A 15,578-nucleotide genomic window follows, 5' to 3' on the forward strand; every position below is an offset into this window, starting at 1 on the left:
AACGCTAAAGAATCCTCCAGTTCTTTTAACTGTGTCTCCTTCACATGTTTTCATTTCTTTTGGTCACTTCTGCACTTTGTGCTTCTGCAGCATTTTTTTATTTGGGATTTCCTAAGTTGCATTGTACCTGACCCCTCAGGGCCACCATAATATTGACATCACACAGACTAAAACATAGAAGAAAAAAAGTGTCTTGAAACACTTTTGGGTTTTTGGCTCATAGTGATAACTTCTGTACACGCTGACCTAATTATTTGACACTATGGCCACATTTCGTGTGAACAACTAACAGACTGAAAAAACATTTTTATTTTTTGTTTATTATATATTTTATCCTACTAGAATGACAAATGTTCTTTTTTACGAACACAAAAGCTGACAATTATAAGACGGCTCGGTGTGTTCAGAGACAAACATATTCAGATTGGTGGGGCCTGACTGATGCAACAGTACAGATCAGCCTCCCACTACCAAAACTACAGGTGGCTGAAAACAGTTTGATAAGGTGCCAAACAGCAGTTGAGACAGCTGTCCTGTGTTTGTGGCTGTTTGGCCCATGCTCTGTGGGTGGTCATTTCCACCTTCACTGGAGCAAAGCAGGAAGTGAGGCAGTGTGACGGCCATCGCCTGTGTCTTTGAAATGAACAGTTTTTGGCTCTATCTCTGCCTGCACTTTTCGTTTGTTCACTCACCTTGCTGTTCCTTCTACTAATACGATCAATTTAAATACTGTACACTTCCCTTTAAAAGAGAATCCTTTAAAAAGGCTAAAGTCATGCTTGGCCTGCTACTCTCGCTCATTTCTTTTTGTAGCTGATGCACACATCAGAGGGAAAATAGATGAGCCTGTTTTTACAGGTGAATGCATAGGTTCTTATACAAAATGATGTATTTTAGTTGAAGCTCCTCATAGCACACATAAAGAAAAAGAAATCTGGAAATACCCCGGCTCTAGTTACCATTTTGGATTTTGTGATTTCTGCCAGCTCAGTGCATTTCTTCCTGTTAAACCCTAACTTCATATTAAAGATCCTTTAATAATACTACCTGCCTTCAGTCCTGCAGCGTCAGCAACTGGGTCCACGCTTGGCTGCTATTTGTCCATTCAGTTGGTTTTTCTACAGCAGGCTGCCAGTAAAAGTTTAACTTTGCCAAGTGGATCAGTAAGAGAGCAATTAAAATAGTTTTGCTCACAGGGCTTCAGTTTTCTTTAAATTATTTCACAGAGTTGTTGAGCTGTGCGGTATACTGCTTAGGGTAGCGCTTAAAATATTACATTCAGAATCACTGAAATATGCGTGCGTGTGTGAAAGCAGCTCCCCAAAAAGAAATAAAATATGAAACAGGCCACCTAATTTCTTGTTTGTTTTCTGGTGTAACCTGTTTGCTTGAACACAGCTGAGGTCTCCTTCAGTGCACGCTGGTTTTGTGCACAGAATTCACGAGGGAGCCTGTTATCCCTGTAAACCGTACCCTGAATTTGCACCATATTCAGTCCAGTGCAAGTGTGCCACAGTCAGACCGTGTGGCATAACAAAGTCATGATGCCTCATTAAATGTCCCCATGGTGCATCCAGTTTCAGTGTGGAACTGTTTCTTTATAAAATCTGGATGAAGTCTATAAGTACAGAAGTGGAAACAAAATAATGACCCAGAACAAAGCAGCTGAGAGAAATCAAAAGCTTTTCTGATGCTTCTGCCTACAATCAATATAAAGTTCTGTCTTTATCCTCTCCTCACTAGGTTGTCACATTTGGTAATTAAACAGTGTGGTTTTTTTAGAGGTGCTGTGCAAAACCTACTTTACAGCTTCCCCCTAAGAGAAGAACAGATGACTCCGTGATTTACAACTGAGGAAAAGAGGAACTTTGATAATTGTCGGTTTGTAAAAGAGGAACAGAAAGTGCCTTCCACCTCCGGGCTAATAATGGTTCAGAAATGATACAACCAGCTAAATAAATAATGAAATGACTGACTGGCTCCATTTGATTAAACTGTTTCTACATTTATGATCAGTTTAACAGCCTTGATTTAATCTGACTCTATGTAATGACAGCCCAAACCTCTAGTAAAAGAAAGAATAAAGATATCTGTTATATTCACAGTGTTTTAAAATGACACATGATAGCAATATAACTCCAGACTCAGTTATATTAATGTCTCAACATAAACCAAGTCACTGGCCTCCCATCTGGGATTAGAGTTTGAGATAGCTCAGTGAACGCTCCTTTTTCACCTACTTTTAGAACTCCCATGTGGGAAAGCTCATAACAGAAAAAGGGTTAAATAAATGTGCTCTGTGGCTAAAACAAAAAAACCCAGTCATACCCCTAACCTTAGATAAGTTGAGGTTGACTTGGACACAAGATCTGGCTACTTTGCTTTTATATATAGGAAGTTTACCAAAATACAACCTTATTGTAAAGTGCATTTATAAATCTGTCTGCAGTTATTTCGATTACACTCAGTCTGACCCTGACCACTATTGTGTGGAGACTGGTTGCCTCCCACCAGTCGACCTGTGCAATTAACTTGTCATGGAAAGTAGTTTCCCATTCTCAACCTCTGGGTGACCAATTTATTGCAATCACCGAGCAGCCACCATTTTTTCGTTGTCACACAGAGGTTGGTGCCTTATTTTGAGTCTACTGTGACTGAGCCATGAGTGCCGTAATTGGCTAGTGACCGGTCCAGTACCCAGCCTCTGATCATAGGTTCCAGCCCTCCTTCAACCCATCTTGATAAACAGCTGGAAATGGATTGATGTTTCCACTGCAGCTGGATGGATTGAAATGGATACATTTTCCAAAACTTGTTTGACTCTCTTTCTTTTCCATCTCATTAGAAGGAAATTGTTGAGAGAAATGGACAGATAATTTGCTGTGCACATCCATTTCCTGTTACGTTTGCAACGTGAACCAGCAGTATGTCTGCAAATGTCTTTTTTTTCAAACTACAAAGGTTATTTTTAAACAGATGTGACAGTACCCTGCAGTCCACCATTCTTTGTGGGCCTCACAAGCTGGATCAATCCAAATATTGATAGTATTGATACCAACCTCGGTATTGGTGTATCAATGGAAGCACGATTGGATCTACGCTTTAGTTTGTTTCTCTCCTCTAAGTTCAGAACGTAGCTGCTGTTCATCAGAAAATAGACACGTCTGTGCAAACACCACTCTTCTCATGCTGGAACTCTTTGCTCTGTCCTCTCCTCCCTGCAGTCACGTGACTCAGCGGCACTGAGCAGAGCCAGGCAGACTGACGTGAGTAAGAAAGAGGAACATGGTGTAGAGGTGCTTTGTGGCTGTAAATGAAAACATTGTAATCAGTGATGTGTGTTTGAAAGAAACTCAGTACTGCACCAGCTCATGTAAAGACAAGAAAGAGCACAAAAGAGAAAAACCTTGAACATGAACTGTGAAAAATGTCTGAACACATGATTGTCAAGTCTGTTTTATTTATGTGACACATTTAAGACAGAACTGATGCAAAGTGCTTTTGAGCACATTTACATTCCAGGTTTCCAAAAAACCCGGAATGTAAATGTACATGAAATACTGAAAGTTTTTTTTTTACTGTGTTACCTGGTTACTGTGGAAAGTAAAACTCTGTGATTTAGTGGTCTTTAAAATGTATTCAGCATGTGTAATTGATGGTGATTAATCTCATAAATCATGACACACTGCTCTCCGCTGCATATGCTTCCTTTATAAGTTAAAAGCATCAATATTGGCATTGGTATTGGCAATAACGGCCCTCTATGTACTTGGTATCATATCAATATCACAATTTGCAGTATTGCACAGTAAAGTGCATAAACCTGGCAACTGACCTCATCATTCTCTCACGTCATTCTTTATAGTGCTGGTTTAGTTCATTTTTTAAGGTATTCATTTGTGCACTGCTGTCTTCAGGTCCAGCTACAGGGCATTTTAATCAGGTCTGGGTTTTGACTTGGCCATTGCAACACCTCGATTCTTTTCTTGTAAAGTCATTATGTTGTAAATTTGCTGCTGTGATTGGAATCACTGTCCTGTTGCACGATCCAAATTTCAGGGCGAACACTTCAAAAGCTTGATCCAGTTGTTTTTTTGCAGTGGAGTCATCTCTCCACATTGGTAGCGTGCTTTGTCCAGATCGTTGCCTGTTAAACATACCTTAAAGTAAAAACAGAGGTTGTTAATAACCAGCAAAGAATGGCTGTCATGACAGAGCTCGTTGCTACATTTGAAGTGTTACCAAGTTTTGTAGAATTCCTACTGTATAGCTTTTTATTTATTTTTCAGCTTAAAATATCACCTGCTTTAACTTAAAGTAGTTGTACGGTGATATTAGTTTTTACCACTAGATAGCAGTAGAAGCTTTGGTCTCTTATTCAACCCCCAAAAATAACAAATACCCTGGATTTTCTGGATTTGATCCACATAGAAGCTTCAACAAATTAAAATAAAATGTTAAAGTTGGCTAGCTACTATTGTAATTTTTCAAGGAAAAGAATGCAGCAGGAGCTATTTACCACCAAAACTCCAGCGACCTCAGTACTGAATGTGTAAACTGCTGCTAGTATAGGACAAAACAAAACAAAATCCATCCATCAATCCATTACAGCTTACAAAAACAACATTTTTTTTCTTTACCTAAAAAATTAATCACAGAGAGGAATTTATGCCAAAACAGAAAGCCTACTTTGACTAATTTGTAACACAGCAGTCAGGTCAATCATTCCTTTTCACTTTAAAGGTCCTCTTTAATTGTGTTGCAGTTGGTTCACACATCATGTTATGACAGTGTTATCTCTGCTAAGCTGCAGCAGGAGTGTCAAACAAAAAGTATGGCTTTGGCACTAAAAAAGAACCTGTGAGGAAAAGAAACCTTAATCAGAGCTACTCATTTAATAACAAATATCATACTTGTTCTGTGGTTTCACCAAAATGTAATTTGCACTGAGGATCATCACTGGAAATCATTGGATCTCAACTAGATTTGATAAAGTTTGGCGCATTTGAATAATTTGGCAGCACATATATGACTATGAAATGGCTTGACGCTAAGTTTCAAGTCAATGTTGAAGAGGCGTTTTTCACAGAAGTTTTTCTGGCATGTGACACTGGGAGTTGGACAGGTGTAATGAATAGTTGGCTGAATGGCTGCATTCAACTTAGTTGCTTTAATTTCAGGCTCCTGAAACTGTACATGCTGTTTCACTGACACGCTGTGATTAATCACTGGGACATTTGAATAGTTTGGGAGCAGTGTCGATGTTGTTAAAACTTATTTTCTATAGTCAGAAATTCATGACTTGTGAAAAAAAGCCACTATATTATCTTTCTGTCTTTTATCTCGCCAGTCCTTTTTAAATGGTAAATGGCCTGTATTTGTATAGCACTTCACTTTGTCCCTATGGACCCCAAAGCACTTTACACTACATTCAGTCATCCACCCATTCACACACTGGTGATGGCAAGCTACATCGTAGCCACAGCTGCCCTGGGGCGCACTGACAGAGGCGAGGCTGCCGGACACTGGCGCCAATGGGCCCTCTGACCACCACCAGTAGGCAAAGGGGGAAGTGTCTTGCCCGAGGACACAACAACCAGGACTGTCGGAGCCGGGGCTCGAACCGGCAACCTTCCGATTACAAGGCGAACTGCCAACTCTTGAGCTACGATCGCTCTTTTTTATCAGTAAAAAGAAATATCCTGGTAGTGTGAGTATAGCATCAGTTCATGCAGGCAATACACTCAAGCTCAACCAGCAATCTTGACAAATTGGCAAATCTCAAATAGGGTACAGTATTTAAAAGCTGCTTCAGCCTGCCCACTATCGCTGCTTATCGGCAACCCGCATTGCAATCCACCTCCACTCAAGCTCCTCCTTTTCATGCTGTTTCTGTTCTATTTGTTGCCATATCTTCTTTTCTGTGCTAGAGGTTACACCTACTCTCTCCGCCTTTAGGCTTTTCATATTTCCACATGGAAGGCAGGGAGGTCCCGGCACAGAGGTAAAGTTCTGCAAGTGGAATAAGAATCCTATTTTGCCTAAAGTAGTCCTGACAGAACTGAGGTTTTGATATGTCATCTTTACACTTATCAAACACTTATCAAACTAAACAGATCACCCGCTGCACGGCAAGGCTGACACAGACAGACAGACACAACTTACACGCCCGCAGCTGTCGTTGGACTTTAGGGAATAAACCAGACCAGCTGGAGACAACCTACACCTGCTGTTTTACTTTTTTATTTGTAAAGCTTTTTATAACTACTCTACAAAGTACAAAAAGTGAGGCTAAGAGAAATGTATTATTATTTATCTATGTGCGAAAAGTGCTTTCCATTAAAGCTATTAATGTGTTACGCCCATCATTCAACTCAGCAGGAGGAAAGTGCTTTGTCCTAACTTCAAATCAGACATATTTCTTCGCTTTCTTCAACACCTGATGGCTGGATTCAGTTTATTCTTGGCAAAAGCTGTCACTGCTGTTACTTTGTATTCAGATCATTCCGGTTACAGCTTATTTTGTCCATTAGTTTTTCAGTTAGTCCAACAGAAGTTTAATACATTTTGTACTACATGGACCCATCAACACACACTGGTGCCCTCCACTGCAGTATTTGGGTGACCATTCTGACAAAATGGGCATTCAGTTTATTATGGATCATTGTAAGTGACCCTATCCTGCTGGTTAAAAGCTCATTAAAATGCTGTTTTAGAAAGATTTCAAATATAAAAACAAAAAACAAAAAACAAGGGAAGTTGCAAAGTGCTGAGAGATGGACTAATGCAATGTTGAAAATTTGTTGATTTGAACAACAACGACAGCAGAATGCATTAACATCCCGCTGTGATACTGCCATAGCGTTGGTTGGTTTGTTTGGCCTCTGAGTGGGCACCACTTTCCTTTTTGTCTTGGCTTAAGGGTAAAAAGGATCGAAGTATTCAAAAATCTGGCGAAGGCAGGTGCTCACTGAATTACTCTGACAACCTTTTACATGAACAGTCGGTGTGAAACATATGAATACAAGGCTTATAATAACACTAAAATTAGACTTTTTGGTCCTTTATGGTGCCTGAATCTTTAAACAATATATTCCTTACCTAAATCTTTGAAAATCTTTAGAAAGCATGTGATGGGGGACATTCATTGTGCTCACTGGATGACAATCATTGTGCTACTGTAATAAAATGAGTCATAAGTGCGAGTTCATTCATCTGTAACAAGGTCTGTAGGCACTGTGCTTGACAGTTACTTCATTATCACAACCACAGGTGGCTGTGTTGAACCGATGGACTGACAACCGCTTCAACCAAAACACTTTTAATTTATTCATGATCCCTTTTAAATTTTACGTTTAAAAAAACCCTGTACTGGCAGGCTATGTTTTTTCTCCACTCTTCACTTACCTTCAGAGTGAGGATGGGGTGGAGGCTGACATTTTAGAAAATATCAAAGATGGAAGCTGAAGTCTGGTTTTGTAGAGATTTCTGTTTTTGGTCTGTCAGGTATAAAAGGCAGTTATACACATTTATAAGTGCAGTTATGAACTTTATAATTACAATTATGAGGTTCAGTAACAAAGTGGATTCGTGGGTGTGTGCACACACATATTATGGATGGACAAGCTCGTGCACAGCATGCACCACGGGCAATGGCTGAGCACAAGATCAGTAGCGGCTGGGGTCTATCACACCATGGTCCCAGGTGCTGGCTGTGCAAAGATGCCCCTGAGACAATCCAGCACATAACAGCAGGGTGCAGGAAGAGAGAGGCAGGGGATGAGTGGAATGCCATAACCAAGTGGCTCGCATATTATACAGGAACATCTGTGCTGACTAAAGCCTGGAAGTCCAGAGGTCAAAACTGAAAAAAACGCCTCCTTGGGTGGTTGAGAATGACCAAACTAAGATCCTGTGGGACTTCCAGATACAGACAGACAAACTAGTGATGGCTAACCAACCAGACATAGTAGGGATGGATGAGCAGAGAAGGAATGCCGTAGTGAGACATATAGCTGTACCAAGTGATAGCAACATCAGAAAGAAGGTACATAAGATGTGGAGGGGTAAGAAAACAGTGTTCCCTATGCTAATCGAAGGACTGGGGCAGTGACCGCAAACTGGGCGAGTTGCTCCAGCAGATCCCAGGAACGGCATCTGAGATCTCCATCCAGAAGAGTGTAGTCCTAGGAAATATTGTGCAGGACCCTCAAGCTCCCAGGCCTCTGGTAGAGTACCGAAGCTTGAAGGATAAAGACTGCCCACAGGGCAAGTAGGGATGTTTTAACAGTAACATCAGTAAAAGACAGCTACTATGGAAGCTGACAATCCAGATCCTACAGTAGAGTGGAAACAATAGTGAGTAGAATGGAAATAATGAGCCATCCCTGGTAGTCCAGTAGCCACTGATAATGACAGATGACCTACTACTATTACTACTACTACTACTACTACTACTACAGCTACTGAGCTGAGGATAAAGAGTGTGACCAGGCTGAAGGCAGTCACGCAACAGCTCTCCTGGCTCTTCCATCGGATGAGATGCTTGCAGATGTGAACAGTGCTCTATTCACCATCCCTGCTACCAGTATCACTGAAACCAATGTCAAAGTAATCCTAAAGCACTTGACTATAAAATCAAGGATGCTTGTAGAGGAAGCCCCCTGTGGAAAAGAAGGTTAGAAGCCAAAGTCAGGGAAGACCAGAAGGATGTTAGTCAGTTAACTAAGATGCTACTGAGATAGAAACAAGGGTTCACAGCTCTGATCACTTGGCTCAAGAGATATGGAGTGGAATGACCATCAGACACCTCCTGTATATGGATGACATCAAGCTGTCAGTGTGTCAAAATGCTTGTAAAATGTATGTCATCACAGATCTCAGCATCATGGTGAGTGATAGCTAAGCTGTACTTGAAATGAAACCTCAATGTTTGCTGCCTAAAATGAACCAAACAGCGAGCAAAAAGAAAAGCAAGTGAAAGACTGATATCTACAGAGCTTGATGAATTAAAAAAAAAAAAAAGATTTATGGTCTTTTCTAGTGTGCAGACCTACATGTCATTTCAGGAATGCTTATATGGTTTGTTTTGAATAGCATAAATGAAGTACACTACCCTAGATTTTGCTAGCTCACCCACATTTAAAGTTTACAAGTTTGTTGTGTTTTTACTGGTGAGAGTTGCACCACACGGTTTGCAGTGCTAGTTGCCCCCCACTGAAAGAAATGTTCTTTGCTGTACTGTTTTTAACAGTCAGATTGGTCTAACCTTACTGTACTAGTAGTTTACATTTCATTGGATCACTTACAAAGTCGTACTGCCTTTCTACACAACTTAATTATTTCTGATTGGATCTCATATCTCCAGGACACATTTTTATTCTTTAATGAAAGTATCAGTCCATTTCATCATAGTTTTAGTTTTTGTGCATTAGTTTTTGTTTTTAAAATATAATGATTGTCTTGTTTTTGTCAGGAAAAAAAGGTTGTTGATAAAAACTAAGCAAAAATTATTGGTCAAAGAAATGAACATGGGAATAACTGGTAGGAGGCAGGTTGAAGATATGCAGCAGCTACTGTCAGGGTAAATCATATGAGCATCCTATATGAACAACAAAATCAGCTGTGCCATTAGCCGATGTTGTCTCGCAGTGAGATCAAAGGTCCTCTCTAAAGATGAACTTTTTTCTTATTAAAATTTCCTCCAAATCACACAAACTCCACTGCCTTCATTTAAAAATCAAGCTCTGTGATGTTAACAATATTTTTCATTTCAAAGAAAATGTAACTTTTGGAAACAAGATGGCTCTCACTCCAGGGAAAGTTCTGCTTCCAGTGAATCGCAGTTGTAGGTTTCAAGTATCCACACCACTTCAGCTCAGAGTGAAGATGAAACATCAAGATAAAGTAACAGGTTTTTGAACTGAGAGGATTTGAAAGCAGTCTTGCTGAGCAGCAGAGAAAGCCTAACACTTCGCATCAGTCTGATCAACCGATGACCCAACTTGCCATTAAAATCATTAAAACTGTGATCAGAGCCAGTTTAACACAAAGCCAGCAGATGTCACTATAGTTGTGAAAAAAATGGACACTAACTTAAGGGTGTGGAAAGCACCACACACACTCACACACATTACTAAACAGGATCAAAGCTGTTCCTAAATCCTTAAGGTGTATTCCAGATGCGTTAGTCACTCATGTGAGTCAACTTGTATTTGTTCCGTTTACTCCTAAACAGAGTGAGTCACACCAAAGTTGGCAAAGAAAACACATGCAAGTATTTTAGAACAGGAAATGGATGTACAGAAGGGCAGAAATTATATTTCTTGGACTGTGTGCATCAAGTACTTTCAGCAGCCAAGAGGAAATCATAGTCATTTGTGGAAGTGCTGGGTTTGTGAGGAATGTGTCTGTAAGAAGCACGGACTGCCGTTAATGCAGAGAGCAAAACATCTGAAGTCTGACAAGGCTGAGATGAGAACATAAAATAGCTTTCTGGTAGAGAATGCCACGAAAAGATAGTTTTCTTCTTCTTGTTCAAGAATGATTTATTGAAATATAGCAAAGGTTCCAGCTTGCATCCAGCTGCTTCAGTTAAACTTTGGTATGAAACTGGGATCAGAATAAATTGCAGTAATGCATTAGCTTTTATCAATGAAGAAAAGGGCTGAATGTAGCTGAAACATAGCACAAAGTAACAGTAATCAGTCTTTATAATAAGTATTATTCTTAATATTAATTATTAGGCATCGTTATGCACCATCATCAGCTTAGTCTGAAATGAGGTGTTAAAACATGTGATTTCCACACAGTTAACAATCTTATAATATTGTATAAAACACACAGACAATATCCATAAATCCATGCATGAAAACGTATCCATGTGAGCTTAATATCCATCAAATATAATCTTGAAAAGGAATTCCCATATCATGGGAATCCCAGTAATTTCTGTCTCTATTACTCTCTTTTCTAAAGGAGGTATCCACACCTGGTAACTAAATGGAACAGACACCATGAATCTAGCAAGTAAGAAAGAAAAATAGGTCTTATCATCTACATCACTATAGAAAAAGTCTTAATAAAATAGTGTTAAAAAAACAAAGAAGAAGAAAAGAATTCACTTGTTAATATCAATGGATAATAACATAGAAATAAAAGGCAGGATAAAAATCTGGAAAGGATTCAGCTTTAAAAGCATAGGTAAATGTGCTGGGTAGTATGTTTGTATGTAATATGTAATATGTGTGTAGCATTTCCGTTATTTCACTCCAAGTAAATTCACAGAAAGACTTTTGAAAAGATAGACGTAGAAGCACCGCGACGACCATCCACAGCTCTTATACAGGGAAGACTGGGCATTTTCTATTGCTTTTTATTGCTTTTATTTACTCAAAGGCACGCTAAAATACATAGGACATACCATCCACAAAATTTATTTGAATAAAAGAAGTATTTTTCATTAAAATAATGTTGTAGTAGTTAATAATTATACAAGAATGTTATGCTATTTGTACAGCTGTTTCGTACAGAAAGTAACCGCACTCTTGGTTGGTTATTCACTGTCGTTTTTGAACTCTTCCTCGTCTCGGCTGTTTCACACGTACACTCTGTATTGAGAACTGCGAGGTGCTCGGCATCAGCCCTGTTCGGTTTCTTTATATACAGACAGGCGGAGGCGGAGGGTCGGTGTGGTGCGGTCCAGTGACTCAGCCGAGAGTCAGAGCCGCCGCGGTGGGTCGCGTGCGTCTCCTGGGGCGCGAGGAAACCGCAAAGTACAGGGCTGGGACGAACAAACAGCCGCAAACTTCAAGCGACCTCACAAGGCAACAGAACCGCAAACTCTCCTGATAATGCAAACACAAGATAGTGACAGGAAAAACGCTTAAAACGAGGCGCAGGGTGACTGGCAACAGGCCAACAAACTGTAAGTCATCCATTCACAAGCCTTCTTTATTTGGGTGGGAAAAGTCCCTACACCTCCGGCAGCCATAACTCATGACTCATTTCCTATGGAAGTTGTTAGTTAGCTGTTTATGTAGTCAATGTGATAAAGACAAAAGTGGAAGAGTTAAATCTTATGATTAAAGTACAAAAAATGGGAAGGAAAAAAATAACACTTGCAGCAAAAGCAGCTGTTCCCTGCAGTGAAAAACCTGTGTCAAGCCAGCCTCCACTTTGTTTTGCGCTCCTATGTATTACGGCAAGAGACGCAGAAACCTAAAAAAAAAAAAAAAAGCTCTCGAAATCTGATTTCAAAATAAAAGCATTTGAAACCTTATTTCAAAATAATAGCCAACTTCGAGTGAATTTAGTTTTCACATTAACAGACACGTTAAGAACATAATAATAAATATCATTTAGTCTTGTTTCCACACTCTAATGTTAGATCCAACTGATTAGACCCTTGTACCCTGTCACTATCAAGGCCATCTTCTTGTGCATTTCAAAGTAAAAGCCCTCTGACTTTTCATTTTTGAACTACTCTTTCAATGACTTCAGAATTTTCTTCGAAGGACAATTCATGTTTCCACAGGATAATTGGAGTTTATATCGACAGTATACACCTTCACAGGGATGCCATGTCAATATCAAGACAGTCTGCCATTTAAAGATGCTGACTTATTGCAGAGTATTGGTGAACAAGATGAGGCCTGTTGTTTGTATTCCTAGAGTATTTAATTTATTTAATAAAATATCAGATTTGGTATTCCTATATCAATATAATATTGCCACGCAACATGCCATGAAACTATGGTGTATCATTTTTTCCCCCAACCCCTAAAATCTAAGATGAATGAAATCAAAGGCTCTCAGTAAACAGGTGGACTGGATGTACACACATATCACACTCCTCCTGTATCACTGGAGGGGACGCAGGAAGCTCAGCTGCTTTGCCTGCCAAGTGTGCAGACCGTTCAGCGTTGAGCAAGCTCACCATTATGTTTTCAGAAAGTATCCATTTTCCCACATGTGCCAAAGCAACAACAAGGTCTCCATGTGGTAGAAGTCCCCCAGATTCCGCTGGTAAGAGCTGGAGTATTTTGGAGCTGAGTCACAGGATGCATCGGGTTAACTTGATGAGCTTCTTGTGATTTTGTGCACACACACATACATAGTGAATTAAATGTGCATGCATAGTAAAAGTACTCATTACAATGACTCACCACCTTGCAAAGTGTTTTGATGCGAGAACAGCACTGTAGGTCCAGGTGGTGAAAGAAAAACTTCTGCATAGCCGGAGGATGTTCTGTGTAACAAGCACAAATAGAATCCAGCTATTTTAGCCAACAGAGCAATGTTTCTGTTGGTTTAGAAGAAAAATTGTCATACTTATCATCTAGTAATCTGTTATCCCACAAAGTTTTTTTTTCTTTTACTTAGGTCAACTTTATAGACAAAGACAGCTAAGTCTGAGATGGTTTGGACATGTGCAGAACAAGGAGCCTAGAGCTGCCAGGCAAGAGCAGTTGTAAATGGACTGGTGTACTCTTGTACTTTAACTGAGCACTCAAAGTGCTTTTCACTACAAGTCACATTCACCCATACACATACAGCTATATTTCTTGCCTTTAAACACTTTCTAACTACTACGCACATGCTCACACTCCAATGGATGCATTAGGGGCAATTTGTGCTTCAGGATTTTGCCCAAGGACAGTCTGACATGCAGACTGGAGGATGGACCTTCCAATAAGTAGACCACCCGCCTGAGCCACCGATGTGCGCAATACAGTAAGACAAGGAGAATTCACTGATGTAGTGACAGACGACATGCATAACAGATGGTCTGACAGAAGAAGATAGGATGGGATGGAGGCAGACGATCTGCTGTGGAGCAGTTGAAAGAAGAAAAAAAAAAGTCAAGGTAACTTTAGTTTACATAGCACACACCTAAATGTGGAATTTCTAATTAATTTGATCAGTAATAGATCATTACTATAAGTTATTCTCCTATTCTGGCTCCTACATGTGCTGCATAGATCTTTCTAAGAAATGTCTCACAATACTCATATTTTAATCCAAATTTTCCTGAAACTCTCCAAATGGTATGGACATCCACTTTGCAGATGCTGGAATACAACAGATCCACCTTCTTTGTATTTAAAAAATTGTGTTGTTCTGCAGATTTTCAATCAATAGGATCTTAAAATCAATAGGTTTTAGAAAAACCCTTTACAACACAACCTAACAGTTTAAAAATCTGTACTTAAAATAACTGTTCCAATCACCCTGTGGCTTTCACTGGGACTGGGCACTGGGAATAGCCAGTAAGGATTCTGGGTTTTGGCTTGCTCCTTATTCCTTAAGTTGGAAAGTGGTAGAGAGCAAGTTTGCAGCAGGGTTCCTTGCAGAGACTGAGGAAGTTAAGTAACTGGAAAAACTTCACAGAAACACAACTCAGCCTGAACTAGTCACCACTTTGATAGCTATAACAATCTGGCAGAAAGCAGGCGATGAGCTGTCCTTTGATGTGCAGGAGGTTGATGAGTGGATGAGAAGCAGGTGTGTCTGCCAGAATCCAGCCAGGTCTGTTTCGAGGACCTTCAGAGGGTCCTGACAGGCTGGTACGCCCTCACATCCCGGTGGGAGAACAAGTAGCGAGAGAGAAAGGGAGAGAAAGACAAGAGGAAGAAAGAAGGTAGGGGACACTGGAATGTGAGGAATCATAACCCATACAATTTGAAATGGTCAGGAAATGTTACATTGAGCACCATGATAAGATGACAGTCTTACTTAAAAAACTGCAGGGATTACATATATTTTAGGCCATTTTGGTCTTTAGTTTCACCTTGGTTCCCTTAACAAGAGTCCACTGGTATTTTTTTTTACAGGTCTTCTTTGGTTCTCGGTTTGAGTTCAGAGTCACTACCTCTAACCTCCTGGGTTTCGCTTTGATAATGTTGGACGCCTCTAGCTATGTCTTAGCCATTTGTTAGCTAAAACCTTCACTGAGATACACAAACACTTCAAAATTTTACATCTATATTTATGGATTTCTGAGATTGCTCAAGGACAGATTGATGGATGGATGGATAAGATGACTGCTACTGCAAAATCCAAAATCATTTCTGGTTTTCAGTACTATTTCCTGCCGCTCTGTATTCTGCAGAATGTATCACACTTTTTTAAAAAGGTATTTGCAGTTGTACTTTTTATTAACTTCCAGCACCTTTACGCTGTGCAGAGGTATAAACACAGTTTGACCATCTTGATATATTTGTTATGAAAGCAGTCCTGTGTTTTCACTTCCAGAAGCTCATCACCAGGAACTGCAAAGATAGTTCTTAGATTTGTCATCCAGCGATGTGGCAGACAATATATTATGCTGTCACTCATCAAGCTACTGCAAAAGTACACGGCACATTTTTGTGGAATGCTTTTTCCTGTTGTAAATTATTAACCATTATAACATGAATCAGTGGGTGTTGACCTCGGGACTGATTCATACTTTTAAAATGTGCAGGGGGAAAATATTTATCTGTTCATTCAGTAACACTGCTGGTTGGAGGTGATTTTCTCATTAAACTGTGTTAGCTGCACAGGCTAATCTCAATATTAATTCATTAATAGGTTGA

This window comes from Pelmatolapia mariae, linkage group LG16_19, assembly GCF_036321145.2.
Source record: "Pelmatolapia mariae isolate MD_Pm_ZW linkage group LG16_19, Pm_UMD_F_2, whole genome shotgun sequence".
NCBI classification, from domain to species: Eukaryota; Metazoa; Chordata; class Actinopteri; order Cichliformes; family Cichlidae; genus Pelmatolapia; species Pelmatolapia mariae.